Source organism: Tyto alba, unplaced genomic scaffold, assembly GCF_018691265.1.
Source record: "Tyto alba isolate M040663 unplaced genomic scaffold, T.alba_DEE_v4.0 Super-Scaffold_6, whole genome shotgun sequence".
NCBI lineage: Eukaryota > Metazoa > Chordata > Aves > Strigiformes > Tytonidae > Tyto > Tyto alba.
In genome coordinates, this window is record NW_024881327.1 from 12,264,334 (window position 1) to 12,292,068 (window position 27,735).

At 37.0% G+C, this 27,735-nt stretch overlaps 1 protein-coding gene across 2 annotated transcripts in view; it reads left to right on the forward strand.

The window, feature by feature from the left end:
- Positions 1-27,735, forward strand: part of GRID2 (glutamate ionotropic receptor delta type subunit 2) — a 746,686-nt gene that overhangs the window by 47,538 nt on the left and 671,413 nt on the right. The window contains exon 2 of one of the 2 annotated variants that reach the window (XM_032999395.2): positions 10,714-10,802. The exons of the other annotated variant lie outside the window; for it this stretch is intronic. The gene's annotated coding sequence lies outside the window, so the exon portion shown is untranslated. The remainder of the gene's footprint in view (positions 1-10,713; positions 10,803-27,735) is intronic. 2 annotated transcript variants of the gene reach the window in all.

Genomic DNA, 27,735 nt, shown 5'->3' on the forward strand with positions numbered 1-27,735 from the left:
TAAGCTCAAAGTCTTGGCTAATAGAAGAAGCAGGGAAGAAGACATTTTGCTTACTGCCTAACTTTTTGGCACAAATCCCTGGTTAATCCTTAATATAGTTACTTCCAATGTTTAGTTAATTCAGACATGCAAAATACTTACCAATAACATTTCATAAAAATTAGAAATTATGCAGTAAAACATCAGTTCCAGGAAAGCTGCTAAATCATGTTGATTGCTCTCTAACATCTGTTAGTGAAAGACAAAGATTTTGTGGGTTATGGTTTTACTAGATTTATTTGTCTCCTTTAGATTTAAAAGAGGATTAACTTCCCTTTGAAAGCTGATTCCTTTGATTACTAGCATGCACGGTTTCATTTCCAACCTAATATTCTATGCAGAATGCATTGCACATAACTCCTAAGTAGTTCTGTTATTTATCTGTCCCACTGCAGTGGGAGCTGGTTTAGAATGAAAATCCTGTATTACGTGTTGGACAGGTATTAAAAGCAAAGTGTGAAACCACATAAACCACAAGGTTTACCTGATGATTGCTCTTTTACTGCAGTTAGCTTAGTCTCAGTGTTACTAATTGGATTACATGTGAAAATGCAAGTAACCCTGGGGTTTTATGGTTTGGATGAGGAATAACCATTTTACAATAGTTCTTCATGCTAAAGTGAGTTCACTCTGAGGCTTAGGTCTTACCTGTCCTTCAGATGGACTGTGATTGTGATTTTGGGCCAGCCTGGCAAAGGTGCCTGGCAGCTGGTAGTTACCTGCCTGTATAGATACCTGCAGCTCTTCTAGGACCTGGGGAGGTTCAGTGAGTTTGAGTTTTCCTTGAGAGATGCAAAACCATTTCTCTCTTCTTCTTTCGCTGGTCCTCTGAAGATTGTTTCTTGTTTCAGAGCTGGCATGTGATAAGGAGATAATCTGTTCCTTTTTCTGGGGATAAGATTAGGAGAAACCTCCCATTGACTTTAAGGTGTCTCAGAGGTTGTCAGTGAAAGCTGATGCCGTGTCATTTGGTTTGCAGGTAACTAATTTCAGTGTCACACAGAACCTTTCACAAAACCATTTGGTGACTGTTACTTCCTCAGAGAGGCCTTCACACAGTCTCAGTTTTTACGTCTGATTTTGCTGCCAAATATGGCGAGTTATTTGATTTGACTCTGGTATATTTACAGAGAACTTAGGTCTTGTCTGACTGGGTTTTCTTACATTGCATTTTTAAATGCATTCTGATTTAAAGCAGAATACTGATTTTCTACAGATGAAGCCTTTTCTGTCATATTTATTTGTATTGTTCACATTTTCTGTGTAAAGTGAATATAATTCCTCTATTCCTCATTGTGTTTAAAGGTTTTTCACTGGTCTTGTGTGACTTCTGTTACCATTAATTTCTCTAAACCTTTTTATTTGTAGTTCTATGAAATGCTCAAACTGCCTTCCTGCATCAGTTTTATCTGTCTGGCATAGTCTCTCTGTCTAGGAGTATTTATCAGTGGTGAAAGAATATTGTCTGTCTAACAGTTATCAGTGATAAAAGGACTTCCGCGGAAAAGAAGGGAAGGGATATTTTACAATGAGTTGTAGAGATACTCAGGAGTATGTTCTGTATTTGTGATTCTGGGGGCCTGATGCAATTTTTACTGAAATAGTGATTTCAGATGAATAGTGTTTGGTTTCAGGCATAAAGGGTTTGCCAGGAAATAGCAAACTGAGTTACATTTTAGGTAGGAATTGTAAGATTCCTTAGAGACTGATCTGCCATTTCTAGTACATTGTGGACTGCCATTTAAGTCGTGCTGAGTCTGGAATACTTGAAGAATAATCAGGTTGTTTGATCCACTTTAGATTATCTATCTATCTATCTATCTATCTATCTATCTATCTATCTATCTATCTATCTATCTATCTATCTATCTATCTATCTATCTATCTATCTATCTATCTATTTACTTGAAATTTCTTGTAGTGAACTGTCTCTGGATAAAGGTAGAGGTATGTTTTAGGTCCCCACAACTATTTGAAGAATCTATACCATCTGCCCAGTATTGCTGAGAATTGACTAATCTAGTGTTTTGTTGCTCTGAATCACTGACAGGGAATGCTACTATACATGCTCACACGCTGTCATCCTTCATTTGAGGAGTCCTAAGAAAATATTAAACAACCCTGATATAATAAAATGGAGTAATGTATAGGCCTCTTGATTGATAGTTTCACTCACACTGTTTTGTCACAGTACTGTTTAAACCATATTTCTTAATCCTTTCGGTATGTAACTATAGAGGGTTCCCTCCCCCCACCCCAGGCCCCATTGATCTCAAATGCGTTTGAGTCATCAGGAGAAAGCTCAGTGAGGTCATCAAAACAGAGATATTGGGAAGGGAATATTGCTTTCCAGAATAATTTGAAATGATCTGGCTAGAGACATTACTGTTACCACGTAACCTGAATATTTAATGTGAGCCCTTTGGGTGTGTTTTGAGTGAAATCATGGTAGTCTTTGTTACCAGCACAACAAGACAAATTAAAATAATGTGAACAATACTATTTGAAATGACTATACAAAAAGCACTGACAGTGCTCTTCTATACTGCTGAAAAGTCTACTACTAGACAAGCAGCATCTAACCCGGGGGGACAGGTTGGGGGCACTATGAGAACTTGGTGTATTTATGTAGTTTTGTATTTTGCAAATGAATTCATTGGTGGAATTTTTTTCATCTTTATAGGTCCTATGATTCTTTTTCCTTCAGCTGTAAGTGACATGGAAATATTTTTTTTCATATCAGTTGATGGAACTTTCTTCAACCACTTCTGAAATGTAGAGGGTTCCACTTTCAGTCCGTTTCATTTCTTTCCATTTCATAAACACAGTATACACACAAACATAGAGATTAAAGAGTTTTTTGTGCATAGATGTTGTGGTGTCAAGTGACAGTTTCATGAAGACTTCTGTGAATGCTATTAGACTAAAGATAAGTTCCTAAACATGCCTATCTTTATACATGCAAAGTGTTAGACTAGTCATAGATTTAGTTATCTTTATTTACATAAGGACAGACACAGTTTCAACAGAGTGAACGAGTATTTTTATTATGGGATGTTACAGTATGGCAAGTAACAGTAAACACTTCACTGATATTTCCAGTGGAAATCTTAATTCCTTTGGAGATCTATTGACACCATGCTAAAAAAGACTGATGAAACCTAATTACAGTTGCTTCATAGTTGAACTTAAACTTTCAGCTGTGCACTGAATAATAAAAGCATTTTTTCTATATTTTATTCATCATCCCTTCTTATTGAAGACCTAAACTTGAAAGATTCATTAATGTTTTCTATAATTATATGTGCTTTCAATAAAAATTTGTTTTTACTTGATATAATTACCATTTGCATGTAGTAATTGAAATAAATTTGCTTATGTAAATCAGAATACTTCTTAGCATATAAGCTACTTTTAATAGCCATGTAATTTTATGAAGTTCTTCGTTACTTTAAACCAGATCTTGTTTTCTAATTTGCATATGCCTAACATGCAAATTACTCGTGTTCCCCATATCTCACTAATGTTTTACTTGGGTTTAATTGCTAAACTTCTTTTCAAGTACTTTGGGAGAGTTACACTGTCTTTCACACTTCTGGCAAATAGGATTTTATTTTATGAGCTTCTACACAATAAAGAGACTTCCATTGAATCATGATTTGAGAAGCAGATTAAATAGCAAAACCTGTTCTACTCCTTTCCTTCTAACATAGTCTATGCATTAGCAGAGACAACAAATTCAGGTGTAATCCATGTACCTTCTCACTCCAGTGGTCCTTCTAATTACACAAAGGAGGATTTTAAAAAACAATAATAAAAAAAAAGTTGCTTCTTACTTTCCTATGTCTTCCACAGACATATGGCTGTGTGCCTGGCAGTGCACCAAAACTGATGCAGTTAACTTCTTGCTGCTTTCTTTTCTTTTTACTTGTGAGTATCTAGTCCTACTAATATAGTCACCCAGTGTAGTTTGTGGATGGAATTTTTTGCTTCCTGGTGCTGTAAGAAGTGAAACTGGGAGAAGACCTTTGCTGAAGAGGAGCTTTGAGTATTTTACCATTACCAGTCCCTTGCTAATTCTTTCTTACTCAATTCTATTTTATATGGTCTTGTTTGACGTTTTTGGCAGCTCTGTTAATTAAGCAGAAGTTATCCCTGATTAATGTACTGTAAGCTGCTTCTGAAGTACTATAAATAATGTGGTGATTAATTGCTGTATCCAAACGCAGTTATCCCTTAGCATACTTCACGGATGTATTGTTTTGGTGAAATGATGTCCCATTCTCATACGTATTAGAGACATTGATTGCAGAAAAACTTATCATTCATTTTTTCTGTTTTCTTTTGAATAATTTATGTCATTTGATCTTTAAGACAATTGGTATAGAGAAGCCATTTTGAAAATACAAGTGTAATATTCTTGCAGATTCTATACAAGAACATACATTGAAATTGAAAGAGAATAACATAAAACGTCAGAGCTCTGGAATTTTCAACTTTCTTCGCCTCTTAAAAGAAAGTTTACTAACCATGCACAAAGAAAATACACTCCTTGGAGGATAATGAAAAGATTTTAATCTCAGGTAGCAAAACAACTGTGGTTTTCATTTTTTTTCCTGCAAGTAAGGCACAAAACATGCAGACAGAAGTGTGTTGCTTTTCTTTTTAGTCTTTCAAGTTGGTGATCTCCAATTTGTGTCTGAGAAAAGGCTGAATATAATGAACCAAAATCTTATATTATTTCTGAATAAATCATCCTTATTTGAGATTCTGATTTAAAATATATTAACTGGAGGGAGACTAGTAGTGCCAAAATTGGTAAAGCTTTTTAGAATTTGTCCTTTTCAGAAAAGGAATTATCGGTACCACGGTAGCAGAACTGTTCTACTTGCTTTTTAGAACTGCCTAACTATTTTGCTTCTCCTAACACTGTCAGAAAGCCAATTACCTCTTCCCACACCTGTGAATAGAGTATTTTAAATTGTGTGTATATATGCACACATGCACAGAGAAATCTGTGGAAAAGAGGTGGCACTTGGCAATATAAACAAAGCCCTGGCTTGAAATCAAGGATCTAACGGGATAGTTGGACATTTTCATGCAGATACTCAATTAGAGTAACCTGCTACAATGACTTTTGTGCAGTGGTAGACACTTTATTTGTCATGGTTCTGTATTGGCCATGAAGGCCTGCCTATTTGCTTTGTAGTCCACTGGATCAGACTCTGGCTGTATTTCAAGGACTGCAGCAGTGAAACAATGTGGTTTAGAAAATTTGGACTGTTACTTGTTGTGAGAAAAGGTGTTTGTCCAGATGGGATCTCACTGAAGGACAAGTCTATGGGTTTATCATAGAGGAGGCGGTAGGGATGACTGCTATTTATAGGAAATTTCTAGTCGCAACAGCATTGAATATCACTTTGCAGTTGATCTTCCCACTTCTCAGCTAGGACTTAGTCATGAGCAATTTGTAGTAATATAATAAAATCAAGATTGCATTATCACCTCATTCAAATCTTTAGTTTATTTAGGAATAATTTAGGATTATTGTATTAGTTTATTATATACATATTAGGCTTATCCTATCATTTTAGAGAAGTTTTTCAGAATACTTAATCTCCTAACCTCAATTTCCTCTTCAATTTTTCTAGAAACCCAGATGGTAGATCTAAGTGCCATGTCTATTAAGATCCTTGCTTATTCAGCCAGAAGTATATCATCCTTGGTCCATACTGTGGGCTTCTTTGTTTCTACATGGTCTTAATGATGACAGCATGATTCTTTGATGATACGAAGAAATAGCTGACAGTCTCAGCCCACTGACTTTAAGTGTGATGTTTAAGAAGTATGCTTAGTTTTAGCCTGCTAATAAAGATGTCTTGATTCTAACATAAAACCAGTGTTGAACTCTTTATCTCACACTCAAAAAAAAGTTTTTTAAAAATACTAACTTCTCTTTATGACTCAATAGCAACAGTCTTAAAGATGATTCTCTCAATTTGGAAGCTGTCTTCACAGTCCAAATTTGTACCATAATCTTCTTTTACAGTAAGAGAGGAGAAATGTCTTTTTATAATGTCCTGGGTAATTCAAAGAGCAGAGGAAAATGAACTGCTGGCGTATCCTTTTTTATAAGTGGTGATGTTTCTTTTCTTTACCGTCTTTGTATTGTGTTTGTATTGATATGCAAAATACATTACTTGAGAATGGAGAGGTTAAATCTTCCTGCATTTGCAAGCACAAAAAGCAGAGAGAAAAGGTAACGTGAAAAGCTAGAGAATTCTCTGTTTAATGATTTGCAGGAAAATGTAGGTGTTGCAGCATTTGAAATAGCCCCAATTATTACTGATACTTCTAGCTGATCTATTCTTACATTTAGACTAATTACGTTAACATGCTTTTTGTTAGAGCATATATGCTGAAGGATAAACTAATTCCCACTGAAGTCAGTAGGAGCTGAAAAGATTCCAGACCTGCAAAGACTCACACATCATGCTTAGGTTCAAATACGTCATAAACTCAGGTATCTACAGAGAAATCTGGACATGTGTAGAAAATGATGTGTATATGTCTTTATAGAATGGGAGATTAGGACATGTAGATGTTCTTGACAGACTGTGTGTACTGATCTTAATTTTTCACTTCTTTCTGTGTATTTAAGAAAGTATGGTAGTACTGCTCCAAAAGTTTTCCCCTCATTTGAATAGACTTTACAACAGATAGAGTAAATGCATAATTATATAGAGAAAGAAGATAAAAATGAAATATTCCATCAAGTGTTTCCTGAATGGATACCCACCAATGTACAGCTCTTTGTACATTTTAGAATCTGCCTTACATTTGAAAGTACTCTCATAAAATATTTATTGCAAATGTTCATAGTGGACTAATGTGCTTCTGTTCATAAAGTGCAAATAGATAACCCTGAGAGCACTATGAACAAAATATTTAAGAAAAATAATGTGTATATTATAGCATATTTATTTACATACTTTTGCAAGCCTAAGGAATATCTTCCCATGCTTTTCACATGTACCATTTAGATCAGTAATTTATGGGACCATCAACTATAGCATACATCCAAACTGCAAACACAGCTGCTAGTAAGAAGTGTAGTATATTTGCAAACAGGCATTATGTTCAAACAAAAAATCTTCCTGTCTGCACAGATGCCCTGCTCTTTCTAATAGAAATTAAAAACCAGCTTAATAGGAGTTCAGTGGGCAGGTATTTTTCACTAGTTGTACGTTGCTATTGACCGTTTTTCCAATTAGTACTTTCCTTGTGACTGACCATGGGACAAATGTGGTTGTTTTGTCAGCCTATGTATAAGAAAGAAGAGAAAAATCCTAAATCTGAAGGAGAGTGCTTCTCTTCCCTTTTCCAAGAGAGATACATTGTCAGATATATCCTAGAAGTGAGCCATAGAAATTGAAGTCTAAAATCATTTCAGTCATTTCGTGAGCTCTGGTTCTTACAGATGATGTCATGTGCTACCAAAAGTTTGAGAGAACTGAAATGTGAACAACTTACTGACACGATATCTTTCAGCTGAGGACAAATGCACAAGAGCAATTACTAAACTAAGGGTATAGTGTCATGTTTAGTTAGTAGGGGGATAACAGATTAACTATGAAGAATGGCTTAGTGATTTGTAAGACAGTATCAAGGAGAAAAGGGCATGCGAGGACTTGTGATACATTATATGTAATTTCTGTACTGAAATGTACAAAAAGAATTATGTGAATGCAGCTGATAGCTGCGAACTGTGAAATAACATAGGTAAGGCTAAATGTCTGAGTAGAGAAAAACACTTCAGAGTGCAGATCTGGTGATCCTTGAAGAAAAGATGTTAGCCCATAATGCTAGTACCATTAAGAAATGATTACACTACTGCAGGAGGCAGGCTATACATAAAACCAACTTGTCTTGTGGTGAGTTACACCTTAGCAAGAGGTGTTGTTTCACTGCACCTATGTTGGACATTATGGGGAAATAAGGAATGTGATATTTTGAAGATGTTCACTCAGAGTTGCCAGTTGATCTCTGTCTCGAGAGATACATGCTGTAAGAAATATAAGGAGCTGATTTTCTTTTAGGTTTTTTTTTTGTGTTTTTTGTTGGTTTTGTTTGATTTTTTTAAATATATTTTTTAAAATTTTATTTCATTTAATTAAACCATTATTTGATGATCTTAGCTTTGCTACTGTATATTGATGTGTACCTTAACACATTTCCTTGCAAGATCTGGGTTAAACTCCTGTGGAAGGGATTCAAATCCTTCCCCTTTTTGACATAATTATGTAAAATGATTGGTTTGTCTTCTGCCATCTCGGGAAACCAGAAATGTAAGTCTGCTAAGCTTTTTAGTTGTTAAAAAATGTAGTTGTTTTAAGTGAACCGATGTAGTACACTCCAAACTATAGCATATACTTTCCTCAAAGCTAGGGTGGAAAATACCTTTCTTTGCCAAGTGTCCTAATTTGTGGTCTAAGACACAGTAGGAGGTACTGTCAAATATCTATATATATTTTTAAAATGGTCATCCAGAAAGAAGTCTTATATACTCACCTTTTTGAAATTTAGAATTCAAGGTCAAATTAATTTTAAAATATAGCATGGAAGTAAAGTTTTATTGAAACAGCTTTTATAAAGGTGACACCTTTTACAGTGACCTTTTTAAATCGAAATAATGTAAATTACATATTTCCGAGGGCATAAAAGTTATGGCCAAACTGGATTTCCTGGAATAAGGACACTTAGTTTCTCTTGCAGATGAGAATTTATATTTTGCAGTAGACTGTCAGTGAGTTGGTAAAACTCAATTTCAAGTCATACTTAACATTTATTTTTGTACAGCTTTTTCTACCTAATGGGCAAGTTAGTAGAGCCTATAGGAAAACTAAAATTCAATGACAGTTGGCAAGACACATGTAGAATCATTCTTTTGTGGTGGAAGAAATTTACTCTCCATAGTAAAGAAAATAGACCTAAAACTGGAATAAAATCTGTGCTTTTAAATATTTGGTTAAAACAGTTAAGTTCTGTATTTTATTTTTACATTTGGCTAAACCACTCCTCAGACATTTCCCAGGTATCTCTAAGAAATGAAGAATCAAATAATAATAATCTTCCATACTTTAAATTTTGAGTAGCTAACTTGACTCATTGAGTTTTTCTTTTGAAGTAAGTGGGATTATGTGCTTAAAATCAATGATGTGTTTATGTACTTTGTAATAGAGTGATCTTCATTTGCAAGAACACTGAAGTCTTCTGACTTTTAAAGACAAAGTTCATATCCATTATGTATGTCTGTCACAGAAGTATGAAAAAATTTACCATAGCTGTAATGGTCGATAACATTTTCTAATTTACACAGGAAATCTGTTGTCTGATCCTCTGTATGTGCATGGTGCTCATGTTGGGCAGCGTATGAGAAAAAGGTATCAGCAGTTCTGTGAGGAGAAATGTTCTCCTGCCTCAGAATATTGCAGTCAATGAGAATTTGTCTTTCCGTATCTGCAGCACACAGCCTTCATGTTCCTCTTCTCTCTGTGGTGGGTTGGAGAGCTGCCAGGTGCTCACCCAGACACTGTTTCACTCCCCCTCCTCAACAGGATGGGGGAGAAAACAAGATGAGAAAGCTGGTGGGTCAAGATAAAGCCAGGGAGATCGCTTACCTGTTATGTCATGGGCAAACCGGACATGACTTGGGGAGGAATTAATGTTTTGCCACTTAAAAACAGAATAGGATGGCGAGAAACAAAAACTAAAACACCTTCTCTCCCCACCCCTGCTTCTTCCTTGGCTCAACTTCACTCCTTCATTCCCAGCTCCTCTGCCTGAGTGGTGCCAGGAGGATGGGGAGTGGGGCTTGCAGTCAGTCCATAACAGCTCCTCACACTTTTCCCTTGCTCCACTATGGGTTCTCCATTGGCTGCAGTCCTTCAGGATGAACCTGCTCCAGTGTGGCCTCTCCATGGACCTCAGCATGGATATCTGCTCAGGTGCCTGTAGCACTTCCTACCCTTCCTTCTTCACGGACCTTGGTTTTTGCAGGGCTGTTTCTCACATTTTTTTTTTTTTTTTTTTTTTTTCCCCCCCAACTCTTCTCTACCAACTGCTACACATATTTTTTTACACTTCCTTAAATACACTTTTCCTGGGGTGCTGCCAACTTGGCTGAGGGGCTCAGCCATGTCTTGTGGTGAGTCGGCTGGAACAGCCCCGGCCTCCCCTCACAAAGGCCTCCCTGCAGCCCCCACCACTACCAAAACCTGGGCGCCCACCCCTGGAACAGTGTCCAACCCTTTCTGCCATCTGATGGTAGTTTATTGTCTTTCGTAGGTTTTGTGATAGAGTTTTTCATTAAATGTTCCTAACTTTAAGCATTCGTGTACAGTGGGGAACAAAATAAAATCTTTCTTTCAGAGCATGACTTGACAGCAGCACAAGCAAGTTGATGGTGTGTAAAAAGCCATAAATATACTCTGTATTTATTTGTTTCTGCGTAATCACATATTGACAAAGGTGGGAAAAACCCGCGGGTTTTTTTAGGTGTTTTGGACATTTGGAAGGCAACCCGAAAATATTTTTGAGAGAGAGAGTAGGAAGATTTTCCTCATTTTTGGAAGGGAAAGAACAGTATTAAGTTGTGTCTTTTGGGTCTCACAGGCTCGTCAGAGTAATGGAAGCCACAGTAGGGAGGAAAGCATCACCAGTGAATTGACCGAAGCAGTCATAATCACACATGTATATTTGAGGTAAATATTAAGATTTCCGTGTTCAACAAATGAAATACTGTTGTGAAGCTCTACTTTTCTCTTAGGATGATGCAAAAAATTTGTGAAGATTTCCTCCAAGTCTTTTTGCCAGTTCAGTGTTTTGCCCGGGAAAGACTGAGATGAGATATTATGTTGATATTTATTTACGGAAGAAATCAGGGCCACCACTGTAAGAACTGCTTTATGACTAGCAGATTAATAGCTGTAGATAGATGTTGTCGCTAGGACACAGTCAAATTTTGAAGCCTAAATGCCAGAGATCATTCTGCTTCTGGGCCCCTGCTGGGCCTCAGCAGGGCTGGGGCAATATTGGCTATTTCTCCAGAAGAAAAGGATATTGGGGGTTTTATGTGAAAAAACAAACACACACAAAACTTCTGTATTTTTCAGTATGAGTTATGAATGCAGCAAAATTGTTATTTCCTGAACTAACCCAATTCCTAAGTAATTGGCAGTAAGTGAATTATTAATTGTTAGCTTTAAAAATGGACTTTTTGCCCTTCCCTGAAAGTGCTGACTGAAACACAGTAAGATTCAAAAAGTTTTACCTTAAAATAACTTCAGTTATCAAAATAATAACATTATTTCTAGTATCCCGAATGCCATACAAAATTAAGTTATAGCCTATCATTTCTTCTTTGAGTGGTCCTTAATATGGATTTATTTTGGGGGGTAGTGAAATTTCTTTCCCTAGCTTTTGACAGCTGGATCTGTAATGGACAGAAGTTTCTGTACTCAGAGTACAGAAAGTTACAGATCAGGGTACTGCTTGATATCCCAGTCTTAGGTGGGAACAGCTGAATGATAGTAGAAAACAAGACGATACTTTTGGCCGGATGCACAGGATGCAGTGGAGTATGCAAATGAAAGACTTAGTCATGCATTTCTAGATGTATTTGCACAGAAGTTATTTATAACATTAGTAGTGGAGGTGACAAGTTAGAGAGAGAAAAGATAACTGGAGAAGTATGGTTATATACTTATTGTTATCAGGACATGTAATTAACATAAAGCACTGGCATTTATGTTTCCATTATTAACAGAAAAAATAGTATAACAGATTTCAAAACAATTAAGTTTTTAAAAGTTTATGGATAACTCACTAAAAGCACTTCAATATGTCCATGATGTGGGGCTGCTTTCATGGTTAAGGCTTTATCCGACATGTTGTATGCTGTGTCCGAATTATTTTTTTTCCTAATCTAATGAAGATATAAATTTAATGACTGAGACTCTGAATTCTTTCCATTAGTTATAGCTTTCTACTCTTTCTTTCTTTCCTGTCTTTCCTTCTTTCCTGTCTTTCTTTCTGTCTTTTCCTTTTTTTTTTTTTTTTTTTTTTTTTTCTGAACTGGAAGCCCTTCCCCACATTTTGGAGAGAGAAAATAAGCAGAACTCAACAGAGCAATTTTTGAAAGGTTTTTCATCTGTTGAGGCAAGCATTCAGCCAGCATTTCTAGTACTTGTGACACTACTGCCAAGTAGGTCTACTTAAACGATTGAGGCTGTGGGATGTCTTTGACTACGGTATCTTCTGTATCAGCAAAAATCTCAAAAAAGTGAACATTTCTGAAAGACAATATTTCTTACCTGCGTTCAGCTCTAGTTTATCATTTGCATCACTTGGGTACAGCAACTGAATATATGTAATATCCACGATGCTATTTAGGGTCACTCAACTTATTTTAACATTTTTTTTTGTGTGGTTTTAATGGAGATTAGGAAATGCTTCTCTGTAGCTTCTTGTCCTTAGCTTCCTTTCATTCAGTTGATCTACTTGTATATTTTTTGTTTATGAACTCTTTTAAAAGGCATTGTTAGCATAATAAGGTAAACATTATGCACTGGTGGTAGAATATTTTTTGACCTGCCCACCAGTAGTAGCTTTAGGGAAAGTTTTTTCACCTGGCCTGACAGCATCTCACTATAAGTTTAATCATACTTTACAATGCCTAAACAGCAATTTCAGAGGTGAAATTACCTCAGATATTATTACAATATAATTTGATTCGGGGAAACTGGTCATCTGGTTAGAAAAAAATGTTATGACTTGGGAAGGACAGAATGTACTAAAGATGTTGAAATCCTCATAAGCAAGCTGTTTTTTTTTATGATGCTAGTTTTTTACAGAAGATAACGGAACGAGATCTGTGATGATCATGTATTAATAATGAAGAGTAAACAGATGTTCTGCAAAATGGATTTCATGTGAAAGGTTGGATTTGTTTAAGTAAAGAAAACAGGGTTAGATCCTTATCTAATATAAATCATTACAGCTCCATGGAGAACAGTAATGTGGATGCTCAAAAATAATTCTGTATCCATGGAGGTATTTTTAGCATACAGCAGAATAGCAATAGCATTAGATGGTCAAAATATAACATTATTTAATACAGCTAGTCTTAATTTTACATAATGAAATAGTGAAGTATTTAGTTATGTGCCTTTTTATTATTTGCTGTGCAATTGTTTTTACATTTTGATTAATTTATTTTGGTATGAGTGAAAAGAAGAGCCAGAGAAGTTTAATCTGATGTCAAGACTACTTGTTACTTCAAAATAATTGTTGAGCATTTGGTACTGGCTTGTTTTCACTTATTTTATTCCCTTTTAGATATTTGCCTGACTGGTATGTCTAAAGCTCACACAGTCTGACCCTTACATATTGTGCTGAGCAGTCCTTTCCTTTATGGTAGCAAGAGACAACTTGGAAGTCTTCGTTTTGTCTCTAGTTAATAAAAAGTTGAATTTGTTAATGGTACATTTAGACTGAAAGTTGGTATTTCGTCCACTCTTAAGTGCTCTTCTTACTTGTATCTGAAAATGTTTTTTAACCTACATATCTTGGCATCATTGCCATTGTATTCTCCTCTAGCTGTATTAGCTACTATTTATTAGTTGTTGGAAACAAATTTGATTCCTGTAATAACTGAATAAAGAAAGCCCTACAGCTACTTTCAGCCCATCTCAGTATAATAATTTTGGCTAAAATACAAGATAAATTAGTGCTGATTGAATTTAATTATGACTGTACAAGACCCAATCTGCAAGGGCAGAATGACTATGCAAAGGAGCATAGTGCCACCACTGCTGTGGCTGGCTTTATGGGGATATTTTATGTATGGTGCATAAAGCTGCAACTATACTTATATTAATGGAGTTGGGCATGACCTAAAATATACTTTGATTTATTATGTTCAATGAGAAAGAGCAAATTTTGGTCAAAGTGTCCCAATCAGTCAGAGCACTACTTAATTGTTTTCCTGGTGGAATTCTACAGACCCAGAAAGTGCTATTTTTGCTGTGTCCCTGCTCTTTAACTCTGTTGGATATGTATGAAATAAATAGCATTTACCTGCATAGAGTCTTAGGGAGACTGCTTCCTTTGTATAAAGAATGAAAAATACTGCTTTTTCTTGGTAAAGTGTGACAAGTTTTGTGCTTGGGAAGAGAAATGGTATCATTTCTACACAAATGATGTCAGTACAGTTTATGAACTTATAGCCTTTAAACATAGCCATTTAATCATGTTAGTATTATAGAGGACTTTGAATGTAGCCTCCTTAAACTTGAGGGCTGAGGAGCACTTAATACATGTATTGGAGTGCAGTGTGTATTCCTGTCTGTTCTTTTCACACACCCTTGAATTTAGGAGAGGGATGACATTAGAGCATTATGCTCTGGTTAATTGTGAACATCCCAGGAGCAGAACAAAACCAGCAGGTTGCTGTGACTTCATGACAAATTACGGTACAATTTAAAACATTATTTAAATAAAGATACTTTAGATTCCATGTGGTGTCAGTGAAGTCCAGATACCCAGAAAGGCTACCTTCAGTGCAAGCACAGACTTGGAAGTGGAGGAAAGTTAAAATAGAGGAGGGTGTGTGTGAGAGAAAAAAAGGGAGAGAGAAATCAGCAGGTGTAACAATGAAAAAAAATTCTCCGGAGAATCTGACTTAGCATATGTTAACTTCCAAGTAGATGCAAAAGTCTGTACAGAAGCGTGTCTTCATAACTTTTCTCTGCTAATAATATTGTCTTCCTGGAACACCAGAATAGTACTGATCTTATGGTATATATGACATACTGAGGTAAAGAAGAAGATTTGCATGAATTGAATTCTGTGATCAGTCAGTCAAAGATGATAGTTTCAGTTTTTTTTCCTCTTGTTGCTCTTCTCCCCCAAAATAAACCCTCTCATTAGCTCAAATGAAAGAGATTGTCATTCACAGCCATTCCTAAAGTGCATGGTGGAAATATATTCTAAGTGATTCTCCATATTTTCAGGGCAAGGCTGCTTTCCAATAGCTCTGTATTAAAAGGCAGTTGTGGCCAGCTGTGCTGTTTATGACTCATGTGCTCCGGTGTATAAATCATGAACCACTGCTAGTGAAGTGCACCTTCACTCTCAGACCTGTAGTAATGTTCCCCCTTCCTGATGGCAGCTTGAGCTCTGGCTCCCCATCCACAGAAGACCTGTTGTAAACATTTTCTTCCCATTATATACACTTAACACATGGTATTAAACTCTTTGGCTCCTTAACAGAGAATGCCTACGTCTACAGTCTCTTAGCAGAGTCAGTGCTAAATAAACCACACTCTCTTTATCTTCAAAATGTTATGAATTGCCTTGGATCCCTAGCAACTGCATTGTGCATCCAAATGTGTTGAGTTCTTTGAGGGTACTGTAATTGGATTAGCAAGATTCAGGCTTGATTAATTCATCATTGTAATCAGGTTACTAAACAATCCATGATGGTCTTGATAACTCTGAGGGAATGATAAATGGCTTTTTATGACGGATTAAAGAAGAGCTGACCCTGCTTTGGGCAGGAGGTTGGACCAGATGACCTTCTGAGTTCCATTTGAACCTGAAATATTCTGTGATTCTATGAAAAACTGTTAGCATACATTTCCAAATGCCATGGGCAGATCTTCATCTGGCATGATTCAGAAGACTCCCTTCAGAAACAATCAGCCCAGGTCACTTCACATATACCATGACTTTTTATATCACTAATGACTTATTCTTAACTAGCAAATTTTAATTGTCATACTATGTCCTGATGAATATGCCTTGTCACCTCGGGCCTTAAATTATGTTATTAATATTAGTTGTGCCTCAAGATTCTTTGCAATATTATAAAGTACCGTAGACTCCAGTTGTAAAATAATCAGTGGCAGAGCTAGGAAAAGAATCCAGAAGTCCTAAACCTTATTTTCCAGCTATAATCACAGTTAACTACACTTTCTCGGCACCAACCATCATGCTGGTTTGCTGTGCATCAGGATAGGTATGCTGCTCACAGTATTCTGTGTAAATAACCATCTTTATTCAAAATTTGTATTAGATGTATACTGATTGAAAAAAAAAAAAAAAAAAAAAAGAAAAGCCTTCATGCCACAGGCACAGCAACTTTTCCAAATGTGAGAATTATATACTTCGGTCATGCACTGTGACATTCAATATAGTACTTCATGACACGCAACATTGGCATATGTGAAAGCTCTGGAAAAGATATGCAGGAGAATGGCAAAGACATACTCCTTATATTCTGCTTGTGCTAGTTTTGTATTTCCTGTCTCAATATTGTCACCGCACACCTAGAAAGAACCTTTGTTTAAGACATGTCACAAGAGCAGTCTGAGGAAGGAGATACAAAGGCAAACGAAGAAAGATCATTCTCTGTTTGCCCTTTGCATTCATGAGCATCTTTGTCTTGTTCTGTCTGCCAGCAAAAGTTGGGGGCAAAATAGTGTCAAGATGAAACAAAGCTTTTGTGAGTCCACGTGTCATCCAAAATCAGTATCACCTCATGCAAATTACTATGAGGTTTAGATAACCCATCTATTGGAATACCTTGTTAGGGGCAGCTGAGTGATCCAGACGGCCTTTATGTCTCCTTGTAACTACTCACAGTTCAGCCTTAATTTTGCCCCTTTGAGTCTAAAAAAGTCAAGGTTTACTAACCCCGTGGGAAATGGAGTAGGGATTTTCTAGTTTGCTAGTAATTTTTTACCTTGGTTCTTAATGAAATGTGCTTTTAGATGTTACTGTCGTCTTTGACTCTGTCCACACTATGGCTGACCTCCAAACCAGATGGAAAGTTGCCTTGGTCCTACAGTGAAACAAACACTACAGAGTGCTTGCCCTTGGTAATCTCTACATGCCTTTATCGTAATGATTATTTCAGGTCTTTTCTGGGTGGGTGTTTTTGTTTGGTTTTGGTACACACTAACTGAAATACTGCAAAGCCTGTGTTGCAGTCTGCTAAAGTATTTTTGAAGCAACGGAACAAGGGTAGGTGTTATGGGGTATGAGGTGTTACGGGGACGTGGTATAAGAACACATGAGAGTATGTAAAGGCACAGTGCTCACTGGGAAAGCATTGGAAGTATGTTCCAGGTGTGTCTGGGGGTTTGGGGTTGTCAAATGTGGTGTAATGTTGTCTGTACTGCATATGGGAAATAGTGTCTGGAGCAAAATTGTCTCAGAGCAAGCTGGTTGCCTTGCTTGTAAAGACTGTTTGTAAATGTGGAAAATTAGAAAACTAGGGCTCAGGAGCTCAGTTCCATGGTAACACAGTCATGATTGATAATGTAAGCTTGGTAATAGACTGAAAACCCAATGAGTTTTCCAAGCTCTGTTGAATATATCTAGAAAATTTAAATAGGGTAAATGTGTAGGATGGAAATAGATGGTCTCCTCCACCTAATGTGATCAGGCTCCTAAAAAGTCAGGATCTTTTCTGAAGACATAAGAGAAGAGAAAGGACCAATATGGTAAATTACAGAGTAGGAGAAAAAAATGATAGGGAAGAGGAAGAAAAACTAACAGTACATACACTTCTTCCTGTATAAAACATGACGAATATTCTTCTGTCACACCTTATTACATAAAAAGTTAAAACTGACCTTTTTTTCTGATTTGTCCTTAAAAAATGCACACTGCAAACAATGAGATTTGCTTCTACTATGGGAGACTTAGCCCTTAATAGTTTACTTAAAACACCGTATTATTTTTCAAATATCCATTTGCTGTTTAAAAGAAAATCCTGTGTCACTAGTTTGCTAACAGCAAGTGCTGCCTTCTGTTTTCCTCCCAGCATCTCTAAAAATACTGCTGCTTTAATTAATTCAATTTCCACTGACTTACTTATAGTACATTGTATTGGGTCTTGTCACTTAGAAATCTTGGAAAAATGAAATAGTAAAATAATAATAAATAATAAAAATGGATAATTATAAAATAATAATAAAATAATAATAAATAATAAAAAATAAATAATAAAAAATGGATTTCAATGTTTTCCTCACGTCTTGCTTACTAAAGCTAAAAGCCATGTGAGAATATGTGGCATACCTGGAAGATCCTATTTTGTTGACTTTGGTTTTCTGTTTTGTTTTGGGTTTTAGTAGTTAGTAAAGACTATTCAGTAGTAATAGAAATTGGCCTCACTGTTATGACATATACTCTTTATTTCAACAATAGTTACAGACTGTTTCCTATAATATTTTTCTTAGTTCTAAATGTTGTTTCATACCTCATATTTACTGTCGTTGAAGTTTTGGAAAGTTAACTTTTATATTTACTTCTGCTGTTAAAATGTTGCTATATATCTCGCAGATGTTTTCTGTTCTGTGAGGGGATGGGAAGGAAGATGTAGAAATGTGAAAAACATAATTTGCATTGTTACACAGAAGTATGCATTTTTTTTTATATTTTGTTTATTTTTCCTTCCTAGGGAATTAATTATGTCTGTTCCATTGAGAACACTTGTCAACTTAAAGCTCTTAAAGTTTTACACTCAAGTAATTAGCAAGAGGTTTGGATGCTGTCATCTATGTTAACAGTTTTATGATGAATGTTACTTAGTGTAAAATTACCTTGCACCATTTCTATCTGCATCGCTGCTGCAGGAATTTATCCACTTTATAATCAAAGAAAGTAAGCACAGCTTGCTCCTTGTAGAACAGAACAGTATTTGTAATCATGTGCAAATTTTCCGTAACTGCTAAAATCGCAGCAGCTGAGCATCGTCATCTACCTGATGGATGGGATGTGGTAGAAAGGCCTCTCTGAGGGCACCTCCCTGCTATAACTTATTTCCAACTCCTACTCAGAAAGTAAGAGAGCATCTGAAATGTGGGTGCAATTACATGAAGAGGGGATGTAATAGAAACATGCTGGTCAAACGGTATGCACCAGTTCTTCATTAAGACTCTGTAAAGCAATTTCTGCTTTGTAGAAATAGTGGAGGAAGAGCCTTGGGGATAAAGCTTAGAGGTTTTTTGTGGTGACTTTTCTGTGAGGACACAGTTTGTGCTGGTGTAGAAGGGAGGAAGGTGTAATGTGACTACATCTCTGAGTCAGCTCATTTATATGAGCATTGTCACAACTTATTTATGGTAAGTGAGTTTCATTTCCAGATGCTATTTATTTTGCTGAGAGATAAGTCCTTTGGTGAAGGCTGCAGAGGGAGGCAAGTCCTGGGGAAAAAAACAATCAGGTATCTCTGAGCCTCAGTTCAGTATGTGAAAACGAAAACTCCTTTTTTTCTAGTAAAAGACCTTATCCTATGTATGTTGTGTACATATGAATAAAATTTAAAGTTAGCCCTTCCAAAAGTGCTAATTGTTATTTTAGGATATATCAAGTAGATGCTTGACTGTTGTATATGTTTAGAAGTATTTGAGTCTGAGTCCAAACTGTTTCTTGAAATGAATTATTGATATCTAGCTTACTGACCTCTTCACTGCAGAATGTGAACTTAGTTATTATATAATTTCATCTCTAGTTGCACCATTATTTGTGAAGGCAAAATAAGACTTGGTGGGACAGTGGCTTTTGACTTTATGCCAAGGGCACGTAAAGCATTCCAGCCATCACTCCATAATCTGCATGACCAAAATGCTGTGTTATTGAATCTGAGCACTTTGGTAAATGGCACAACTGGTGTTTAAATTAATAGGAGTAGGGAGGCACTTTCACAAAAGATGTATTTGGCTTCGGCACATTGGAATGGTATGTAAGCCAAGCTTATTTGCTTTTTCCTGCTACTACTTCCCCTGCCTTCCCTACTTGTGCCAGAAACATTGTTCAGATGCCAAATTTGCCATTTGTGCCCATCCACTGACAGCTTTACCTCAGCTGTATAATTAACATCACTACCTAGATTACAGCTGAACTAAGCTTAAGTTCTTAGAGGAGTTTAAATCACTTATTCAAGGCTACTTTGACTCAGTTTGGGTTTTTTGTCTTTAAGTGACTTCAAAAAGGACCTCTCCTGTTTTGGTCCAGGCATTCAAACTGAGTATACACACTTTAACTGCATTTAGGTTTTTTCAAGATTTTTTTTCTTTAGGAAAGAATGGCTTCTCAATGCCTCTTTATATAAGCCACAGTCACCCAAACCAAGTCAGTTTGGTACTGCTTTCAATCCCTGGGCCAGTGTTTCAAGTTTCTGAGTTAATTGTCTTATCTGGATCTGGTCTTTTATCTTGCATTGTTGCGGAAACTCCCAAACCACTTAACAATACAAAAAAGCAAAATTTATTTTTATACACAATTAATCAGCATTCCGCAAACACACTAACAACAGGTCCAAATGTCCGTGAGAGGAGAACAAACTATCACCACAAAAGTTTCTGGGGTTTAACAACAACCCAAAACACCAACCAGGGACTCCATTGATACCCGAGCCAAGTCTGACCTGTGGTCAATATCAGCCCCTATTGGCCAAAGACCCCGACTACCATAAAGCCCTGGGAACAAGGGCACAGCAAAGGTTCAACAGCCAGGGAGCCACAATTTCATTGGGTGGGTGCACCTGCCACAGCATGGGCAGGTAGTACAATACTAGGAATATGTTTTGGAGTTTAAACCAACACCTTTCCTGACTATTTCTAATTCATCACATAGTGATTACAGTTCCCTGAAGACATGGAGAGGAAAACCTAGTCCCCTTCCAGTGATATTTTTAAGTAGTGTGCTGTAATGCTTCCTTTTTACTAAAGGGGATCTAAAAAAATAGGTAGACAGTATTTGCTATCAAATACCTGTTCCTACAGCTGTTCTGTTAGCATACTACCTCAGCTTAATGGAATATTTTGGTTAGTAGCAATGTTGACCGCAAATTCAGTTTTTCTGTGCTACAACATGTCCTCAGAAACTTCTTCCTCCATCTTGAGGTTTATTTATGAAATTTACAAAATAAAGAAATTTGCTGGCCAAGTTCCAGTTGGATTGAGAACAGAGTTAAGCTAAATTAAATGAGATTTTTTTATACTGTCATTGTTGATCTTAATACAGAGAGGTTAATTTTACTTAGTGGTACCTTGAACATAATACCTGCCATCTTCTGAAAATAAAAAACATGTTCTGGTCTGACTGGGACTTTGAAATGTCACTTTCAGATTTGAGCTGCAGTTTTGTCTGTAATTGCTCCAGTCTTTTGTTTTTCCCTTGTTACCAGATCTTCTTTGTCTTTTTCCCCCCTCCCCGTTTTGTACAGAAGAAAGAAATCGCAATTACATGTCTATCATGTTATTATTAGAATGATTTTTCTGTTTAATCAATACGATTTTGTTCTTGGTAGAAGTGCTGGGCTTTGGATTGCTTTTTTATAAAGCTTACTGGAAATCAGTTTTCTTCATTACTTACCTAGCAGAAGTGTGGGAAATAAATGCTGTGTAGAAAAAGGTGGCCCTCATAGTTGCTACAGGAGACCTCTGGGGAAACTTTTCTCTGAGTAGCACCTGGGCCTGGAAAATAAGTGGGCCTAGTTAATATATAACCAAGCGCATTCCTCTACAGTGAAAGTGAGGTTACTGTTCTCACTTTTACCTATTTTTCTGTCAAGTAAGTGCTGTCTTTTGATTTCTGACTGGAGTATTGTTCATGAAGTGTCAGTGGTTTTGGGTGTGGTTTGTTGCTTTTTTTCTGGGATGAGATGGTCCCTTGGATGATTCATTGAAAAATGTGAGACTTTCAGGAAAGTAGGAAAAAGGAGGATATTCGAAGTCTACTATCACAGCATGTAAAATCAGTACATTTGTGTGTTTGTGAAGGGGCACGTTCTGCATTTTGCTGCAGGGAAGCCAGTGTGAGGGCAAAGCATTCGTTTATACTTCTGGGAACCCTATTGTTTTGTTTTCAGTGATAAATTACTGGTTGCATATAGAATATTTTTTTCTTTGTCATTGCATGAATTAATGTATATCATGTATAACTAACATTAAATCACTGAAAAAAACCCGACTAATTTGATATATTTCAGGAATAACTCATGTCAGTGCTAATTAAAGTTTGAGAACCACCTTAGTATTTTTGCATTTAATTAATAAGGGGGTGTATTATCTTCCTACAGAATATCCACGTACATGCTCTGGGGAATTCTGTGGATATAGTGTGCTGGAAGCAGCTCTAGAAAAATCACTGTTGTAGCAGTTGGAGATAAATATTAGGAAGAGGTGAAAATCAATTTTAGTTAAAATGAGCATTTCAAAATTAACTCTTTGTCTTTTCATTTCTATCTGTTCTTCTTGCATCCCACAAGAAAAAAAGTCATAGTTTGGGGTGAAATAAGAGTACGTACAATTTTTTCTTCTTTAGTTCACTTGTTGTTTATAATGGCTTTTCAAATAAGGAGAAGTATTTGTGTATTAGACTGTTTATTTCCTGAGAGTGACCAAGCTACGTAGCGTGCAAGAGTTAGCAGGAAATTTAAACCACTGCTTGTATTTGCTGGTGATTCAGATGTTTCTATTCTTCATACAACATTAATGATGCTTTTACTGAATTGCCCCTCCAAACTTAATAATGCTTGAGAAATGAGCAACTTTCTTCTTCTGATAGTAGCATAGTCAAATACATTAGTCCCCTGAATCAGTTATTCAGACATTTGAAGACAGCTTCATTAGCAGTACAAGGGTTATATAAATAATGATGCCGAAAGGATTTTCTCACTGCACTTTCATGATGTAGAACCGCAGAACTGCTCAGGTCAGAAGAGAACTCAGGAGGTCCCTAGTCTAAGGTCCTGCTCAGAGCAGAGTCAGCATTAAATTCAGACTATGTTGCCAGAGCTCTAAAGTCTTTGAGAACAGACCTTCCTCAACCTCTCTGGTTCCTGATACTTCATTATCCTCATGGTGAAACCCTTTTTTATCCCTGCCTTTATCCAGTTGGAGCCACCCATTTATGGCTGTTGTCTCTCAGTCTTCCACTGTGCACCACCATGAATAACCTGGCTCTGTTTTCCCAATGGCCTCCTTGTAGGAACTGGGCGTCTGCCATTAAGACCCCTGGAGCCTTTTCTCTCCAAGGCTGAACAAAGCTTTTTTTCTCCAGCCCCTGACCATCTTGGTGGCCCTCCAGTGGATTCACTCAAGTTTACTATAACCTTTCTTGTTACAGGCCAGTAGGCTATCGGCCTTCTTTATTCCAGAGTCCAGTGCTGACTCATCTCTAGCCAAACATCCACAAGGAACCCCTGGGTCCTTATCAGCGAAGCTCTTAACCAGGCACTTAGGCCCAGCAGTACCGGTGGAAAGGGTCAGTCCATCCCAGGTGCAGGACTTTGCAGTATTTATTTATATAACAGTAGTGTGCTGTTTAGTTAATTTGTACTTCATTGTACTGTGTGTCTTACAACCTATAGTCACAATAAAACATAGAAAGGTAGACCTGGGAAAGTCTCGGGAAGTTACATAGTTCTTTCTGTCTGCTTGAGGCAGGGTTATGATGCGTGATGACGCTGAGACGTACCACACATTCATTTTTTTAAAATTTCATATAGTAGTATGCATTAACTGTAAAAGTATTTGTATTTTTTACAATACTGCATACTAAGTATTATCACTATGAGGGGAGAGAAACAATGTCTTAGTAAGACATTCACTTGCAAATTAAGAGACTTGTATCTTGTCACGGGTCTTATTATCTGCCTTTAACAAAGATTCTGCCTGTATTTCTTTTTTTTTTTTTTTTTTTTTCCCATCAAGTTGTCGTGGTACAACATCGTTCCTGATACCTCTAGGGAACAAGTAGTAGAACTATGGCCTCTTCTTGCTTTAAAGCTTAGTAAACTATTGAACCTTAATTCTAAATTTAATGTTTATGTTCTTCAGTGGTTTACAAGCTGGGGTATGGGGTAACACAGAAAAATAAATAATGGATATAATTGAGATGAAAGAACACATCTTTATGCAGGTTGTGGTTATATTGACATTTAGAAAACCAACAGAAAAATCAGCAATTTCCTTTTGTAGTTGATGCTGTGGGACACTCTCTCAGGCAACATTTGGAAAAGGTGGTTGCTACTGTAAATAAAAACTTAATTTCTTGTGGAGCCTGTGCTTTTAGGTCATACATGCTGAGTACTGTTTTTCATCAGGTTCTAAAAATGACAGTTTTTCTTCAAATATCCACTTGACCTCAGCAGTCATTAGCATAACCAGTTGTTTTTCATTTTTCTTTGACTTTTTTCCCCACTTCAGAGAATGTCAGAGGTGCTATATCATCCTTATAGTGGTTAATATTCCTTGAAGTTCTGGATTTTTTTTACAGAACTATGTGGCCAGGTTTCCCTGCACACTTGGAAATATTAGTACTACTGTGTGTCACTACTCTTGTTTGCCTTCTGTCTCTTCTGTCTTTATTGGAGACTGTACAGCCATGGTACAATGTACTTGTGATGGATTCTGTCCTCTTGTAAGACTTAGAGTAACTGATCTGACTTGCAAAACAGGGTCAGTGAGTCTTAGTTGAGTCACCTTTTAGTTCATAGTGGTGGCAAAAGTTATAAAAATACCCCTTCAGGAATAGGTTAGTTGATGCAGAACTTAGTCTGAGTGTTAGCCTTGCTTTAAGTCCACGTATGACCTATTCAGCCAGGAGTTCCTGTGATGGAGAGCAAGAGGATATTTTGAAAGGAAGGTGTTCGACTGCATATATTTGCTGTCATTGAAAAGAAGAGGGGGGAAAAAAAGGAGGGAGAGTAAGCAAGGAAAACAGAACTGAGTGGATGTTTAGTAGTCAGGAGGATCTAAGTCTCCCACGTAAGTGGCCATATCATCCTGGAGGCACCGGTGTTCAAAGAACTACTCGCTGCTAATATATAGGACTCTCTGAAGATGGAACAGAGTTGCCTACTTTGAAACTGAGTGCTACTGGTTTTGAAAGAGAAAATCCTACCTGTAGTGGCTGTAATGCTTGATTTTCTTACTGTATCCTGATTTCTGATTATTTGTTCCTACTTGATCTAAATTTGTTTCTTTTTTTTTTTTTTTTTATCATTTTATAAGGTATCTTAAAACCCACTGAGGAGGAGGGGAGGTGCTTTCAAATGGACTCATAAAGGATTATGTTTTGAATCAATTTTGAGGTCAGGGCTTAATTCAGAAGCCTTAGACACAGCTCACAATAGCGATCACCTGTAAGCCAGTATGTCTAAATCGACTTTCTTTGGTTTACAGGGCAGTTTTCTCCCCGAGAGCTTTGAAATGTCGAGTAAGTGAGGAGGATATGTTGTTCACTTTACCAACACTGTACTGACTCTAGCAGTATTGCCTTATTTACAGAGTGGGCAATTTCAGTTCATTATCTATAACAAGCTTGTGTTTATGCTCTTCTTCCTAGTTAGATATTTTTGTACATATTGACATTTACAAATTAAAAGGTCTATTTTTGACAGATTGGGAAATGTGTGTAATTTCTTAGCACTTTTGTCCCCCATTCCTTCTCCTCTGACTCTGCAGATGTTTTTTGTTTTTGTTGTTTTTTTTTTTTTTTTTTTTTTTAAGTAAATAGTTCTCTTTGTGTTGAAAAGGGAAACAAATAGCAGTATGCATTATAGCAATTGATTGCTAAAAAAATATGTAATTGATTTTCAGTATGTGGAAGCACGGGAAGGGAGAAATGCTGTCTCTTCCATTCCAGCAGGTGGGAATTCCATTTCTGGTAGTGTAAATCTAAAAATACCAATGCAGGATACACGTTTTTCCATATTCCACAATTACATACACCCTCCACACCACCCCATTCCAGGGATTGTTCTAGTTATAGGACATTTAAATAATTGTTTATATCCCTGTATATATGTTGTATTTAATTAACCTTGTGTTTTGAACCGTTGTCTGGCTTGTAGAAGAATCATCTGCTTTCTGAGACAAAATGGTCTCAGAAATGGTTTCAGTGTCACTGTTGATGGTAAAAAAGGCCAAGAGCAGCCAGATGACTCAAAGACAGGCTTGCCTTTTAAGTCCAACAAAATACTTTGTGTCAAAGGTAAACCCAGCTGATGCACTTTCTTCTGTTAGCACTCACTGTTTCTCTTTAGATGGAAATAGGAGTGATTGATTAACATAATATATTTCCCTACTGAGGCAAGAAAAAGATGGCATCTTAGTCCTGTGAACATTGAGACCTGAACATTACAGTGTTTAATAGTTTTGATGCATGTGAAAGTATGATGGAATATTACAAGGTATCAGAAGAAAATTGAAGAGCATGCAAAAATCTGCAAGCAAGGTTTGTAGACTATTAATCCTGTAGGCTTTGATTTTTAAAATTACTTTCCTGAGGGCTAGCCCAGAAATGTGAAAATACAAAGTTGCAAAGAATAGCATCTGAATTTTAATCTGAATCTTTTTTTTTTTTTTTTATTGATTTCAAATTATCACATACAGAGGCAAAGAATGGTTGGGGTTAGAAGGTGCCTCTGGATGTCATCTAGTCCAACCCCCTGCTCTGGGCAAGGTCAGCTAGGGCTGGTTGATCAAGAGCATGTCCAATGTCCAGTTAGGTTTCAAACATCACTAAAGATGAAGACTCCACTACCTCTCTGGGCAACCTGTGCCCAGAGGTTTCAACCACCCTCACAGTAAGTGTTTTCTTATACTTAAATGAAGTTCCCCGTGTTTTCAGTTTTGCACATTGCTTTCGGCTCTTTCTCTGGATACCACTGAGAAGAGTCTGGCTCCATGATTCTTCTGCCCAGCATCAGGTATTTATACACATCCAGAAGATTGCTCTGAGCCTTCTCTTGACGTCCTTTGCTGGACTCTCTCCAGTACGTGTGCCCGTGTCTGTGTTGTACTGGGGAGTGCAGAACTGGACTGAGCTCTCCAGGCGTGGCTTTGCCAGTGCTGAGTAGAGGGGAAGGCTCATACATCCCTTGACCCGTTGGCAATGTCCTACCTAACGCAGCCCAGGATTCTTTGCTGCAAAGGCACGTTACGGGCTTGTGCTATTCTTCTTGTCCACCAGGACTCCCAAGTCTTCCTCCTTGGATTCTTACACATTTCATATGCTATCCTTGTACACTGGTCCTGCGCAGCCGCTGTTGCTGAGTCAGGCAGAGAGCAGCACTGCAGTTAAGAGGCCCAAATCCAAACAGGAACTTGGGGTGCTCAGCCCTGCAGGATGTACGTGACCATTAGCATGACTGAGTCCTTAGAAAAGAACTGGCATACCAAACAGCCTTAACAGTCTACTGCTAGCAGTTGCTGCCTGATTTTCTTTTTACACTCTGCTTTGGATTCTTTGTTGAGAAAATTTCCCAGTTTTTACTTAAGGTATGCTAGAGGTTCTCCTTATGGCAATAGAGAGGCTGAGGGCAGACCGGTGGTTTCTTTTCTTTCATGCAGACTTTAACAGAGAAGTGATAACAGGAAAGAAGCTTAATTTTTTTATTTTTTTATTTTTTTTATTTTTTTTTTACAGTGATGGCTTAATAAAAGCTTGGGTTGTTTCAGGAACTATCTAGCTCTTCAAGGTGTCCTTCTTACTTAATTCTCACAAAGTGTGAAAGTACATCTTGATTCTTTTTGAACTGGAAGATGATCAGCTTTAGTTTAATCGAATCTTTAAAAAATCTTCAAAACATACTCCTGTCAAATACGTATA